We start from the raw sequence: 16,659 nt of genomic DNA, 5'->3' as shown, positions 1-16,659 counted from the left end.
CGCCACCAGGCCTAGCTAATGTTTTTTATTTTTTATTTTTGAGACAGGGTCTCACTCTGTTGCCCAGGCTGGAGTGCAGTGGTGCAATCTTGGCTCACTGCAACCTCCACCTTCCAGGTTCAAGTGGTTCTCCTGCTTCAGCCTCTTGAGTAGCTGAGACTACAGGCGTGTGCCACCACACCCAGCTGATTTTTTGTATTTTTAGTAGAGATGGGATTTCACTGTTAGCCAGGATGGTCTCAATCTCCTGACCTCGTGATCCGCCCACCTCGGCCTCCCAAAGTGATGGGATTACAGGTGTGAGCCACCACACCCGGCCCTTTTAAATTTTTTTGTAGAGAAATGACCTTGGTATGTTGCCTCAGATGGTCTTCAACTCCTGGACTCAAGCGATCCTCCCACCTCAGCCTCCCAAAGTGCTGGGGTTTTGAGTGTGAGATACCACACTGGCCTATTTTTGATTCTTTATATTAATAACTGAAGAGACCCAAAAGAATTTTTATCTAATGTATATGATATAAAAAACAATAAAATGAACAATCCACCACCCAGCTCTAAGAGGGTGTCTCTCATCCCTCATTTTGCTTAAAAATTTGTCCAGGCATTGTGGCTTACGACTGTAATGCCAGCACTTTGGGAGGCCGAGGCAGCTGGATCACTTGAGCCCAGGAGTTTGAGACCAACCTATGCAACATGTCACAACCCTATCTCTATGAAAAATACAAAAAAAAAAAATTAGCCAGGCATGGTGGCACATGTCTGTGGTCCCAGCTAGGTGGGAGATCACCTGAGCCAGGGGAATCAAGGCTGCAGTGAGCTGTGATTGTGCCACTGCACTCCAGACTGGGCAACAGAGACTCTGTCTCGAAGGAAAAAAAAATTACGATATATTTCCCTTCTCAACAACAGATTGTTTAGTGTGTCAGATTTTTGAACTTTATACAAGTTGAATCATACATACATATTACCCTGTGACTTGCTTTTTCTTGCATATTAAGTTTCAGAGCGTCATGTCACTTTGTCTATCTGTAGATCATTTTCACTGCCAGGAAGTATTCTATTGTATGAAAATACTGCAGTTCATTTCCACACTCAATTGTTCATGAGTTCATGAACAATTTTTTTGGTCTTCCCCTCCCCAGTCCATGTTTGCTATTATAGTAGGCCCCCCTCAAGCATCATGTGCCTGGAATTGAAAAAAAAAAAAGAAAGAAAGAAAAAGAAACAAAAAATACAGTAGTCCCACCATACCTTTGGAGGTTACGTTCTAAGACCCCTACTACACACATGAAACCACAGATAGTACTGAACTCTATATATTACTACACTTTTTTCCAATACGTACCTATGACAAAGTTTATAAATTAAGCACAGTAAGAAATTAACAACAACAATAAAAACAGAGGCCAGACGCAGTGGCTCACGCCTGTAATCCCAGCACTTTGGGAGGCCGAGGCAGGTGGATCCATGAGGTCAGGAGATCGAGAACATCCTGGCTAACACAGTGAAACTCTGTCTCTACTAAAAACACAAAAAAATTAGCCGGGTGTGGTGGTGGGCACCTGTAGTCCCAGCTAGTCAGGAGGTTGAAGCAGGAGAATGACGTGAACCCAGGAGGCAGAGCTTGCAGTGAGCCGAGATCGCGCCGCTGCACTCCAGCCTGGGCGACAGAGTGAGACTCTCTCAAAAAAAAAAAAAAGAAAAAAAAAATAGAACAATTATAACAATATACTATAATAAAAGTGATGCAAATATGATCTCTCCCTCAAAATATCTTATTTGTACTGCATTCACCCTTCCTGTGATGATGTGAGATGATAAAATGCCTACATGATTAGGTGAATGACACAGGCATTGTGACTAGTGTCAGGCTACTATTGACCTTCTGATGATATGTCAAAAGGAGGACCATCTGCTTCAGGTGATCCTGGATCATTGAGCCATAATGATGTTGATGGTTGGGTGTCAGGAGGAAACCAAATGGATGACTACCAACAAGGGCAACAGTGTAGACCTCAAGGATACACTGGACAAGAGATGGAATGTCCTGAGTGGGACAGAGAAGGACAACCTGAGATTTCATCACACTACTCAGAACGCCAATCAATTTAAAACTTATAAGTTGTCCTCAGCAAATACAAAAGAACTGAAATCATAAAAGTCTCTCAGACCACAGTGCAATTAAATTAGAACTCAGGGATTAATAAACTCATTCAAAACCACACAACTACATGGAAACTGAACAGCCTGCTCCTGAATGACTCCTGGGTAAATAATGAAATTAAGGCAGAAATCAAGAAGTTCTTTGAAACCAATGAGAACAAAGAGACAATGTACCAGAATCTCTGGGACACAGCTAAAGCAGTATTAAGAGAGAAATTTATAGCACTAAATGCCCACATCAGAAAGCTAGAAAGCTCTCAAATTGACACCCTAACATCATAATTAAAAGAACTGGAGAAGCAAGAGCAAACAAATCCAAAAGCTGGCAGAAGACAAGAAGTAACTAAGATCAGAGCAGAACTGAAGTAGATGGAGACATGAAAAACCCTTCAAAAAAAATCAATGAATCCAGGAGCTGATTTTTTTTTTTTTAAAAACTAACAAAATAGATAGACCACTAGCTAGACTAATAAAGACGAAGGGAGAGAAGAATCAAATAGATACAGTAAAAAATAATAAAGGGATATCACCACTGACCCCACAGAGATACAAACTACCATCAGAGAATACTATAAACACCTTTACACAAATAAACTAGAAAATCTGGAAGAAATGGATAAGTTCCTGGACACATACACCCTCCCAAGACTAAACCAGGAAGAAGCTGAATCCCTGAATTGACCAATAACAAGTTCTTAAACTGAGGCCGTAATTAATAGCCTACCAACCAAAAAAAGCCCAGGACCAGATGGATTCACAGGTGAATTCTACCAGAGGTACAAAAAAGAGCTGGTACATTCCTTCTGAAGCATTCCAAACAATTGAAGAGAAGGGACTCCTCCCTAACTCATTTTATGAGACCAGCATCATCCTGATACCAAAACCTGACAGAGACACAACAAGAACAAAAACTTCAGGCCAATATCCCTGATGAACATCGATGTGAAAATCCTCAATAAAATACTGGCAAACTGAATCCAGCAGCACATCAAAAAGTTTATCCACTATGATCAAGTCCACTTCATCCCTGTGATGCAAGGCTGGTTCAGCATATCTGAATCAATAAACCTAATCCATCACATAAACAGAACCAATGACCAAAACTACATGATCATCTCAATAGATGCAGAAAAGGCCTTTGATAAAATTCAACATCCCTTCATGTTAAAAGCTCTCAATAAACTAGGTATTGATGGAACATGTCTCAAAAAAATAAGAGCTATTTATGATATTCCTATAGCCAATATCATACTGAATGGGCAAAAGCTAGAAGCATTCTCTTTGAAAACCAGCACAAGACAAGGATGCCCTCTCTCACCACTCCTATGCAACATAGTATTGGAAGTTTTGGCCAGGGCAATCAGGCAAGAGAAAGAAATAAGGGGTGTTCAAATGGGAAGAGAGGAAGTCAAATTGTCTCTGTTTGCAGCCAAAATGATTCTATATTCAGAAAACCCCATCATCTGAGCCCAAAAACTCCTTAAACTGGTAAGCAACTTCAGCAAAGTCTCAGGATACAAAATCAATGTGCAGAAATCACAAGCATTCCTTTACACCAACAATAGACAAGTAGAGAGCCAAATCATAATGAACTCCCATTCACAAATTGCTACAAAGAGAATAAAATACCTAGGAATGCAGGTAACAAGGGACGTGAAGGACTTCTTCAAGGAGAACTACAAATCACTGCTCAAGGAAATAAGAGAAGACACAAACAAATAAAAAAAATTCCATCTTCATGGATAGGAAAAATCAATATTGTGAAAATGACCATACTGACCAAAGTAACTTATAGATTCAATGCTATTCCCATTAAACTACCATTGACATTCTTCAAAGAATTAGAAAAAACTACTTTAAATTTCATATGGAACCAAAAAAGAGCCCACATATCCAATACAATCATAAGCAAAAAGAACAAAGCTGGAGGCATCATGCTACCTGACTTCAAACTATACTACCAGACTACAGTAACCAAAAAAGCATGGTATTGGTACCAAAACAGACATATAGTCCAAAGGAACAAAACAGAGACCTCAGAAATAACACCACACATCTACAGCCATCTGCTCTTTGACAAGCCTGACAAAAACAAGCAATGGGGAAAGGATTCCCTATTTAATAAGTGGTGCTGGGAAAACTGGTTAGCCATTGCAGGAAACTGAAACTAGACCCCTTCCTTACAACCTTATACAAAAAATAACTCAAGATAGATTAAAGACTTAAATGTAAAACTGAAAATCATAAAAACCTTAGAAGAAAACCTAGGCAATACCATTCAGGACATAGGTATGAACAAAGATTTCATGACGAAAATGCCAAAAGCAATTTCAACAAAAGCCAAAATCGACAAATGGGATCTAATTAAACTAAAGAGCTTCTGCAGAGCAAAAGAAACTATCATCAGAGTGAACAGGCAACCTACAGTATGGGAGAAAATTTTTGCAATCTACCCGTCCGACAAAGGTCTAATATCCAGAATCTACAAGGAATTTAAACAAATGTACAAGAAAAAAACAACCCCATCAAAAAGGGCAAAGAATATGAACAGCCACTCCTCTAAAGAAGACATCTATGCGGCCAACAAACATATGAAAAAAAGCTCAACATCACTGATCATTACAGAAATGCAAATCAAAACCATAATAAGATACCATCTCACACCAGTCAGAATGGCGATTATTAAAAAGCCAAGAAACAACAGATGCTGGTGAGGCTGTGGAGAAATAGGAACACTTTTACACTGTTGGGGGAAATGTAAATTAGTTCAAACATTGTGGAAGACAGTGTGGCAATTTCTCAAGGATCTGGAATCCGAAATACTATTTGACCCAGCAATCTCATTACTGGATATATAACCAAAGGAATATAAATCACTCTACTATAAAGACACATGCACACATATGTTTAGTGCAGCATTGTTTACAGTAGCAAAGACATGGAACCAACAAAAATGCTCAATGATAAACTGGATAAAGAAAATGTGGTACATATACACCATGGAATACTACACAGCCATAGAAAGGAATGAGATCATGTCCTTTGCGGGGACATGGATGAAGCTGGAAGCCCTCATCCTCAGCAAATTAACACAGAAACAGAAAACCAAACTGCATGTTCTCACTCAGTAGGAGCTGAATAATGAGAACACATGGACACAGGGAGGGGAACAACACACACTGGGGCCTGTCGGAGGGTGGGAGGCGAAGGGAGGGAAAACATCAGGACAAACAGTTAATGCATGCTTGCTGGACTTAAAACCTAGATGACGGGTTGATAAGTGTAGCAAACCACCATGGTACCTGTATACCTGTCTAACAAACCTACACGTTCTGCATATGTATCCTGGAACTTAAAGTAAAATAAATAAATAAAAAAGAAAGATATATTTAAAAAAAAAACACCCTTATGAGTTATTTCTGGAATTTTCCATTTAATATTTTCAGACTGCAGTTGACTGCAGGGAATTAAAACCATGATGGATAAGGTTTCATGGATAAGCAGCAAACTGCTTGACTACTTTACAAGCAGGTTGCTAAGATCAGTCTTGTGTACGTCTCCTGATAGGTGTATATGAGTTTCTCTAGGGTGCACACCTAGGAATGGAATTGCTAAGCCATAGTGTATGTGTATCTTCAGTTTGTTAGGTTTCTGTTATCTATTACTGTATAGCAACCCTTCCCAAAACTTGGGGCCTCACAGTGAATCATAATAGGGTGGTAGTGGGCTCACACCTATAATCCTAGCACTTTGGGAGGCCAAGGTGAGAAGATCACATGAGCACGGAGTTTGAGACCAGTCTGGGTAACAAAGCAAGACCTTGTCTCTACCCAAAAAAAAGCAGGGCATGGTGGCAAGTGCCTGTAGACCCAGCTGCTCAGGAGGCTGAGGTAGGAGGATGACTTGAGCCTAGGAGGTCAAGGCTGCAGGGAGCTAAGATCATGCCACTTGCACTCCAGGCTGAGTGGCAGAGAGACCCTATCTCTAAAATGAAAAAAAAAAAAAAGTTTTAAAACTGTGGTAATGGTTGCATAACTTTTAAAACGTAGTAAAAATCACCCAACTGTAGACTTATATGGTTGAATTCTATGGTATGTAAGTTATAACATAAAGTTATTTTTTAAAAATCACATAGCTTAAAAAACAATGAAAGTCATTTATTTTGCTCAAGGATCTGGTATTTGGGCAGAGATTAGCAGGTATGTTTCATCTGCTCCCAGGATGAACTGTCAATTGGAGGATCCAACTTCTAGGATCCTCACATGACTGTAAGTTGGTGCTGGCTGGCAAGGGAGCCTCTCTCTGCGACTGTGTGGGCTTCTTGACAGCATGGTGGCTAAGCTCCAAGAACAAGTGTCCCAAAAGACCTAAACAGACAGAAACTGCAGGCTTCTTCTGCCCTAGCATTTGATGTCCCAGAGTGTTACTTCTGCTGCATTTTTTTTTTTTTTTTTTTTTTTTTTTTTGAGATGGAGTTTTGCTGTGTCACCCGGTCTGGAGTGCAGTGGTGTGATCTCAGCTCACTGCAGCCTCCGCCTCCCGGGTTCAAGCGATTCTCCTGCCTCAGCCTCCCAAGTATCTGGGACTACAGGCACGTGCCACAACACCCGGCCAATTTTTGTATGTTTAGTAGAGACGGGGTTTCACCATGTTGGCCAGGCTGGTCTCGAACTCCTGACCTCGTGATCCGCCCCCCTCAGCCTCCCAAAGTGCTGGGATTACAAGCATGAGCCACGGCACCTGGCTACTTCTGCTGCATTCTAGTGGCCAAGAAGTCACCAAGACCAGCCCAGATTTAAGGAGAAGGGACTCAACCTCTCAATGGCAACAGTATCAGAAAATGTGGCCATTTTCAATGTATCATACAAGATAATTCCAAATGGTTTCCCAAGTGGTAGTACCAATGACATTCCCACTCGCAAGATATGCTCTTTTACCTCACCAACACATGATAGACTTAAATTTTTGCTGTTCAAGTATCGGGGGAAATTCAGCCCCCAATATTTCATGTGGGTTCTTTTCTATTTTCCCTAAGTGCCGGCCAGTCTGAGAAATAAAGGGAAAGAGCACAAAAGAGAGAAATTTTAAAGCCGGGTGTCTGGGGGAGACATCACATGTCGGCAGGTTCGGTGATGCCTCCTGAGCCGTAAAACCAGCAAGCTTTTATTAGCAATTTTCAAAGGGGAGGGAGTGCACGAATAGGGTGTGGGTCACAGAGATCACATGCTTCAAGGGCGACAAAAGATCACAAGTCAAAAGGTCAGGGCGAAACTAGAATCACTAGTGAACTTCCATGTCCTGCTGTGCACGCATTGTCAAGGTTCAAGAACAGAGAACCCGTCTGACTAGAATTTGCCAGGCTGGAATTTCCTAATTCTAGCAAGCCTGGGGGCAATGCAGGAGACTAGGGCGCATTTCATCCCTATCTACATCTGCATAAGGCAGACACTCCCAGGGTGGCCATTTTAGAGGACCCGCCCTGGGAATGCATTCTTTTCCCAGGGCTGTTAATTATTAATATTCCTTACTGGGGAAAGAATTCAGCGATATTTCTCTTACCCGTTTTTGGTAATAAGAGAAATATGGCTCTGTCCTGCCCAGCCCACAGGCAGCCAGACTTTAAGGTTATCTCCCTTGTTCCCCGAAAATCGCTGTTATCTTGTTCTTAAGGTGCCCAGATTTCATATTGTTCAAACACACATGCTCTACAAACAATTTATGCAGTTAATGCAATCATCACAGGGTCCTGAGGCGACATACATCCTCAGCTTACAAAGATGATGGGATTAAGAGATTAAAGACAGGCATAGGAAATCACAAGAGTATTGGTTGGGGAAGTGATAAATGTCCATTAAATCTTCACAATTTATGTTCAGAGACTGCAGTAAAGACAGGCATAAGAAATTATAAAAGTATTAATTTGGGGAACTAATAAATGTTCATGAAATCTTCACAATTTATGTTCTTCTGCCATGGCTTCAGCCAGTCCCTCAGTTTGGGGTCCCTGACTTTCCACAACACAAATGAGTATAAAAGTGTTATGGACTTATTTTGTATTTCCTAATTTCTAAGAAATTTGAGCACCTTTTCAAATATTTATTGATTGTTCATATCTCATCTGTGAAATGTTTGCTCAAGTTTTTATTCATTGTATTACAGAGTACTCTTTTTCTTATTTGTAGGAAATCTTTGTATATTCTCAATACTAGTTGTCTTAGTTTGTTTTCTGATGCTATAACAATACCACAGATTGACTAATGTATAAACACTAGAAGTTTTTTGGGCTTATAGTTCTGGAGGCTGTGAAGTCCAAAAGCATGGCACAGGATCTGGCACATGAGGGCCTTCATGCTGTCTCATCCCATGGTGGAAGGCACAAGAACAAGAACAGATGGGAGCTGAACTTCACCCTTTTATCACAAACCCACTCCCATGATAACTAACCCATTCCCCCAGTAATGTCATTAATATATTTATGAGGACAGATCACTCATTAACTAATTGCCTCTTACAGGTTCCACCTCTTACTACTACACAATGCAATTAAATTTCAACGTGAAGGCCAGGTGTGGTGGCTCATGCCTGCAGTCCCAGCATTTTGGGAGAACAAGGCAGGAGGACTGCTTGAGGCCAGGAGTTCAAGACTAGCCTGGGCAACATAGTGAGACTCCATCTCTACAAAAAATAAAAAATTAGTCAGGCATGGTGGCACATGGCTTTGGTCCCAGCTACTCAGGAGGCTGAGCCAGGAGGATCACGTGAACCCAGAAGTTCAAGGTTTTAGTGAGCTTTGATTGTACCACTGCACTCCAGCCTGGGCAACACAGCACGATTCTGATTCTAATAATAATAATAATAAAACAAAAATAAATAATTTCCCCAAGTGTTTTGCAGAGGACTTTCAAACCATAGCACTAGTCCATTGTCAGTTATGTGGATGCAGATATCTTCTTCCAGTTTGCAGGTTGGCCTTTTGCTTTCTTTACAATATCTTTGGATGAACAGATATACATGTGAGTCTTTTTCTTCTCTGAGACAAGGTCTCACTCTGACATTAAGGCTGGAGTAGCATGGCTCACTGTAGCCTCAACCTCCTGGGCTCAAGTGATCCTCCCACCTCAGCCTCCTGATTAGCTGGGACTACAGGCATGTCCCACCATGCCCAGCTAAGTTTTCTGAGTTTTTGTAGAGACAAGGTTTTGCCACACTGCCCAGGCTGGTCTCCTCCTCCTGGGCTCAAGTGATCCTCCTGCCTTGGCCTCCCAAAGTGCTGAGATTACAGGCGTGAGCCACCACAAGCAGCCTGGGTCCTTTTCAAGATATTTCCTCCTATTCCTTTGGTCAATTTGACTATCTCTGCATTAAAGCCATTCTGTCTTTGTTGTTGCTTTATAATTCAATAATTTATAATTTTATAATGGGGGGAGAGTTTCTACACAATCATATCATCTGTGCTGGCCAGAATAGCATTATCTCATTGTGGAAAAGGCAAGAATAGGTCACGTCCCAGTTTTATAAATAAGGAAATAAGGTCAAACCCAGGACTCCTGACTTTTAATTGAGTTTTCGCTTCATCTCCCTAAAAACTTCCTATCACTATATAAATTAAAAGTGCTGTTTGAGGAAAATGAGGGGCTGGCTTCGCTGCATGTATTCAATCATTTCTGCTCAACAAATGTTAATTCCTTCTTTTTTAGCAGTTGTCAGATACACAGGCATGTAGACACTCTCTGTGAAGTGCTAGGTATGTGTAAGCTATTACTATTATTATCATTGTGATATAAGAGATATATTTGGGGCCAGGCGCAGTGGCTCACGCCTGTAATCCCAACACTTTGGGAGGCCAAGGTGGGCAGATCACAAGGTCAGGAGATCGAGACCATCCTGGCTAACACGGTAAAACCCCGTCTCTACTAAAAATACAAAAAATTAGCCAGGCGTGGTCGCACATGCCTGTAGTCCCAGCTACTCGGGAGGCTGAGTCAGGAGAATCATTTGAACCCAGGAGGCAGAGGTTGCAGTGAGCCGAGATCGCACCATTGCACTCCAACCTGGGCTACACAGTGAGACTCTGTCCAAAAAAACAAAAGAAAAGAAAGATATGTTTGGATCCTAGCACTTTGGGTGGGTGGATCACTTGAGGTCAGAAGTTTGAGACCAGGCTGGCCAAAATGACGAAACGCTGTCTCTACTAAAAATACAAAAATTAGCCAGGCCTGGTGGCGGGCGCCTGTAATCTCAGCTACTTGGGAGGCTGAGACAGGAAGAATCACTTGAGCTCAAGAGGCAGAGGTTGCAGTGAGCTGAGATCGTGCTACTGCACTCCAGCCTGGGTGACAGAACAAGACTCTATCTCAAGAAAAAAAAAATCGGCAAAAGACATGAACAGACACTTCTCAAAAGAAGACACACATGTGGCCAACAAGTATACGAAAAAATGCTCTATATCACTAATCATTAGAGAAATGCAAATTAAAAAAACAATGAGATAACATCTCACACCAGTCAGGATGGCTAATCCTAAAAAGTCAGGAAATAACTGATGTTAGTGAGGTTGTAGAGAAAAGGGAATGCTTATACACTGTTGTAGGAATATAAACTAGTTTGGCCACTGTGGAAAGCAGTTTGGAGACTTCTAAAAGAACTTTAAAAAAACTACCATTCAATTCTGGGTATATACCCAAAGGAATATAAATCATTCTACCAAAAACACACATACACATATATGTTCATTGCAGCACTGTTCACAATAGCAAAGACATGGAATCAACCTAGATGCCCATCAGTGGTAGACTGGATAAAGAAAATGTGGTTCATATATACCATGGAATACAACATAGCCATAAAAAAGAATGAAATCATGTCCTTTGCAGCAACATGGACAGAGCTGGAGGCCATTATCCTAAGCAAATTAACACAGGAACAGAAAACCAAATACCACATTTTTTTTTTTTTTTTTTTTTTTTGAGACAGAGTCTCACTCTGTCACCCAGGCTGGAGTGTAGTGATAAGATCTGGGCTCACTGCAACCTCCGCCTCCCAGGTTCAAGCAATTCTCCTGCCTCAGCCTCCTGAGTAACTGGGATTACAGGCATGTGCCACCACACCCAGCTAATTTTTGTTTTAGTAGAGACGGGGTTTCACCATGTTAGTCTGGCTGGTCTCAAACTCCTGACCTCATGATCCGCCTGCCTCAGCCTCCCAAAGTGCTGGGACTACAGGCGTGAGCCACCACCCTGGCCACCACACGTTCTTATTTATCTCACTTTATAAATGAAGTCCACATGGACACAGAGGGGAATAACAGACACCGGGCCTACTTGAGGGTGGAGGCTGGGAGGAGAGTGAGCATCAACAAACTTCATATCAGGTAGTATGCTCACTACCCCGGTAACGAAACCATTTGTACATCAAACCCCAGTGACACGCACTTTACCCATGTTACAAAGCTGCACATGTACCCCCTGAACTGAAAATAAAAGTTGAAAAAGAAAAAAAAAGAAAAAAGAAAGCTCTCTTTGGGGAAAAACTCACAGATCTGCCCCCTCTGGTGATGGCTAACCGATGTAATTCAAACAGCTTCCCGCCATCTTTAAGGAAGCAAATGGCTCTTTCCCATTCCCCTTCTTTCTCGTAGTGCTGCCCTTCTCCCGGCCCCAGGCTGCTGGAGAAACCGACGAAAGCAGACAGGGCCCTACCTTCCAGAAGCCTTAGGAGCACCACGGCCATGGGCGTGGGAGGGATGCCCTTGGGATTCTCGTGAAAGATTCTCGTGAAGGGCAAAGTCGAGTGAGACCAGGATGGGAGCTCCAGGTAGAGGGACAACAGAGAGGAAGGAACAAAGGGTAAAGTCCCTGTGCCAGGAGGCTTCCTGCAGGGGGAGGTCTGAGGGGCTGGTGGAAGTGAGGAGAAGCCGTGTGGCCAGGACGCTGAAGGTGCCTGGTGAGCAGTGGAGGGAGTGAGGGGCTGTCACCAGGAGAGCGACATAGGAGATGTGCTGTTTTGTTTATTTATTTATTTATTCTTGAGACAGAGCCTTGCTCTGTCCCCAGGCTGGAGTGCAGTGGGGCGATCTCTGCTCACTGCACCCTCCACTTCCCGGGCTCAAGTGATTCTTGTGCCTCAGCCTCCCAAGTAGCTGGGATTACAGGCACGCGACACCACGCCGGGCCGATTTTTTTTTTTTTTTTTTTTTTTGTATTTTTAGTAGAGACGGGATTTCACCATGTTTGTCAGGCTGGTCTCGAACTCCTGACCTCAGGTGATCCGCTCACCTTGGCCTCCCAAAGTGCTGGGATTACAGGGATGAGTCACCGTGCCCGGCCTTGAGATGTGCTGTTTTAGAAAGATCTGTCCTCACAGACGTGTGGAAGAAGCTAGGAACGAGGGAGAGAAGAAATGAGGAGAAACAGGCCTGACTCTTCCCAAGTGAACCTCCTCCCTTGGCCTCCCAGGCCCTCACTCCTTCCGTTCCCCTCATTTACTAGGAGAGGAATTCTGTGTCCAGAGCACCCCAAAACCTGAAGGCAGAATGCAGTCCTGGATTGGTGTGGATCTTGGCTGCATTTAAAAAGAGACCTTGCTGAGCCTATGTCCTGAATAAAATAAAGGAAATGGACTCCTGGTTTCCAAATATTTCTTTAGATGGGAAACTCTTTGCTCAAATGAAGTCCCGTCCTGATAAAATGAGGAGTACGGCAGCAAGGGGGCGCTCCCCCAGCACGTGGCGGTCCAGGCTCCCTCACTGAGGGCTCTGTGACTCAGGGTTTCCAGAACTGTAGCTGGCTCTCCTGCTTCAACCGAGTTCTTTTTTGAGTGTATCTGAATATTAAGCTAACACTTGTTTCATTGCTTTAAATGAGGTGTGCTTTTGAGAAGCATGGTCAATACAGCAGGAGTGAATGTTTTTATGCCCCTGTAGCTTAATAAGGAGATCATAATTCATTTAAAATGGATTGACTCCCATCCTAAGCCTGACCAGCATTCCATTCTTATATTAAAGAAATAAACCAAAATGAAAAAGAAAAGTTAAAAGCATGAAGTTCTCTGTCACAGCATTTTACATAATAGTGAAAATTGGGAACCACCAACAGAGAACTGAGTTACACACTGAAGCATAATACTAAGTGTGATACTCAGTGTGATGTTGGACAACTAATAAAACAAGCATTGTGAGGCTGGGTGCAGGGGCTCACATCTGTAATTCCAGCACTTTGGGAGGCCGAGGTGGGTGGATCTACCTGAGGTCAGGAGTTTGAAACCAGCCTGGCCAACATGGTGAAACCCCATCTCTACTAAAAATATAAAAATTAGCCAGGCGTGGTTGCGCCCACCTGTAATCCCAGCTACTCAGGAGGCTGAAGCAGGAAAATTGCTTGAACCAGAGAGGCAGAGGTTGCAGTGAGCTTAGATGGCACCACTGCACTCTAGCCTGGGGGACAGAGTGAGACTATCTCACTCACACCTGTAATCTCAGCACTCTGGGGGGCCATGGCAGGTGAATCACTGGAGCCCAGGAGTTTGAGTCCAGCCTGAGACTCCATCTCTATTCACAAAAAAAAAAAAAAAAAAAAAAAAGGCCGATGTGGTGGTTGGCCGGGTGGGGTGGCTCACACCTGTAATCCCAGCACTTTGGGAGGCCGAGTCAGGTGGATCACCTAAGGTCAGGAGGTCGAGACCAGCCTGACCAACATGGTGAAACCCCATCTCTACTAGATACAAAAAATTAACTGGGCATGGTGGCGCATGCCTGTAAATCCCAGCTATTTGGGAGGCTGAGACAGGAGAATCACTTGAACAGGGAGGTGGAGGTTGCAGTGAGCCAAGATTGCAGTATTGCACCCCAGCCTGGGCAGCAAGAGCGAAACATTCTCAATAAATAAATAAATAAATAAATACAAATTAAAAACAAACAAACCAATCATTGTGAACGCTAGGGGAAGGTGGAAAAGAGGAAAATGCAGAATACAAAACTAGACAAAGGGACGAGGCACCTGGGAGAATAGGAGTCGAACTCGCTTCCGTCTTCATTTCTTCTCTCTTCTTCCTGTATTTTTTCTCCATTTCTTCCACAAGAACTGTGAGAACACAGGAAATGAGTTGATTTATTAGGGTGATTTACTACAGTGATTTTCTTCTGCTTTTAAGTTGTTACTCTTTGGGAGGGCAGGAGCTTAGAATCCAAGTGCAATAAAAGGTAGAGAAGATGCTGTGTGTGGGTAAAAGCAGCGCGGAGCTTCCTGGGCCATCTCAGCTAGACCAGTGCCTTTTTTTTCCCCACTGGGCCCTGAATATATCTCCATCACCTTCCTGAATGCGCTGGGGTAACCATCTGGCTTTGTAACAAGCTGTGAGGAGCCTGGCACGTAGTGGGCACTCGATGAATATGGTGAGAATAACAAAGCATTCCTTTGCAATGCCGGGCTCTGTTGTTATGGCTTTCAAAGAAGGCAATGTAACCGACATACTGAGCTCATTAAACAGCACAGGAACTAAGAAGGCAAAAGAAAGCAGTGCTTTCAACTATTTCTGTTTTACAGAGTACTTGTTGAAACTGTAAAAAGATATTTAGAACCACAAAAAGTAGGCCAAGGGCAAGAAAAACTCTTCATACCCAAGAGAATTCAGCTGACCAAATTAAGTCTGATCCAGAATAAACAGCTCTCATCTGAAAATCTAGCAGTTCCAGAAAGTACTGTCCAAGGGGAAAAAGACCCACAACGTTGATCTGCATAATTATATAACCCTTTAACAAAGAGACAAGAAGCGCTATCATGCTGGAGTGCATGGGGAAAATCAAATGTGAACACGAGCAAAGCTGGGCTCACTTAGGAAAAAAACAGGTCTCAGCCCTCAAAGAAGAGGACTTTGTTACTGAAGAGAATCTGGGCTCATATGCCCTTTCTCATGAACTTGACCAATCTCAACGTGTTTTCTCTGTGTTCAACCAACATCCAAAACCAAAAACAAAGTTTCTATTATCAACTCCCTCCAGCAGAAATTACTTACAAATAGTCATGTGAGGAGCACTGCACATGAAGGAACACATTGGAAACTAAACTGAAGCTTGGCTATTACAAACAGGTCAAGACTATTCATGTTGGTGTTTTACCAAGAAAAGCATAATCACTATCGCCTTAAAAGCCAATTAAAACATCAAATAAAAACGAAATCCGGCCGGATGTGGTGGCTCATGCCTGTAATCCCAGCACTTTGGGAGGCCTAGATGGGTGGATCACCTGAGGTCAGGAGTTTGAGACCAGCCTGGCCAACATGGTGAAACCCCATCTGTACTAAAAATATAAAAATTAGCTGACTGTAGTGGCATGCACCTGTAGACCCAGGTGCTCGGGAGGCTGAGGCAGAAAAATTGTTTGAACCCGAGAGGCAGAGGTTGCAGTGAGCCGAGATCATGCCACTGCACTCCAGCCTGGGTGACACAGCGAGACTGTCTCAGAAAACAAACAAACAAACAAAAAACCCCTAAATGCTAGATGGGAAGAGGAACTTATAACTTTCTTTCTCCAACATATGTAAAAATCCAGGCTTGAAATTGAAAGCAGGGGCTTGAAGAGAGATCTGTACACCCATGTTCATAGAAGCATTTTCCACAGAAGCCAAAGGATGGAAATAACCTAAGCAGCCATTGAAAAATGAATGGATAAATACGATGTGCTGTATCCATATGAGAGGGAAATTCTGACCCATGCTACAAACTCAATGAAGCTTGAAGACATATTTCATGAAATAAACAAGTCACAAAAAGACAAACACTATTATATCTGATTCTGATGTAGAGCAGGTGAGCCCCAAAATTGGGGCTTGCCCCAGGACTAAGGTTCTTGGCTTTGCCCAGGAGAGAATTCGAGGGTGAGCTGGTGGTGTCAGCAACTTTTATTGAAGTGGCAGTGCACAGCAGCAGTAGCAGAGGCACTGCTCCTTGTGGGGCGGGGCTACCCCCATAGGCTGTGTGCCCAGAGTAACAGCTCAGAGGCAGGTCTGCAGTCATATTCATACCCACTTTTAATTATACGCAAATTAAGGGGCAGATTATGCAGAAATTTCTAGAAATAGATTAACTTCTGGGTCATTGGCTTATGCTGTGGAAATGGGTGGTAACTTCCAGGTGTTTTCATGGCAATGGTAAGCTGACAATGGGTCTGTCTTATGGAAAGGTGCTTTCGCCTCTTCCCTGTTTCAGCTAGTCTTCAATCTGGTCTGGAGCATAAGCCCTGTCTCTGGAGTCGAGTACTGCCTCCTACCTCAATTCCACTCCTATGTGGCAACCAGCGTAGTCAAATTCTCAGAGACAGAAAGTAGAATGCTGGTTACCAGGAGGTAGAGGGAGCCAGAATGGGAAGTTAGTGTTTAATGCATACAGAATTTCCGTCTGGGAAGATAAAAAAGTTCTGGAATTGGATCGTGGTGATGGTTACACAACACTGTGGAGGTACTAATATCAACAAATCGTATGCTTTAAAATGGTTAAGATTGTAA

The 16,659-nt window shown here is 42.8% G+C and overlaps 1 protein-coding gene across 1 annotated transcript in view; it reads right to left on the bottom strand.

Moving 5' to 3' along the window:
• The window catches only part of LOC129490057 (probable C-mannosyltransferase DPY19L2), a 230,886-nt gene that overhangs the window by 10,157 nt on the left and 204,070 nt on the right, over positions 1-16,659 (bottom strand). The window contains exons 15-16 of the mRNA XM_063609696.1: positions 14,157-14,240; positions 12,438-12,539 (exon numbers count right to left, since the gene is read on the bottom strand). The gene's annotated coding sequence lies outside the window, so the exon portion shown is untranslated. The remainder of the gene's footprint in view (positions 1-12,437; positions 12,540-14,156; positions 14,241-16,659) is intronic.

The sequence above is a fragment of the Symphalangus syndactylus genome, chromosome 9, assembly GCF_028878055.3.
Source record: "Symphalangus syndactylus isolate Jambi chromosome 9, NHGRI_mSymSyn1-v2.1_pri, whole genome shotgun sequence".
In the NCBI taxonomy this organism is placed as follows: Eukaryota; Metazoa; Chordata; class Mammalia; order Primates; family Hylobatidae; genus Symphalangus; species Symphalangus syndactylus.
The sequence above is the reverse complement of the archived record's forward strand: the minus strand, read 5'-3'. Positions and strand labels throughout refer to the sequence as shown.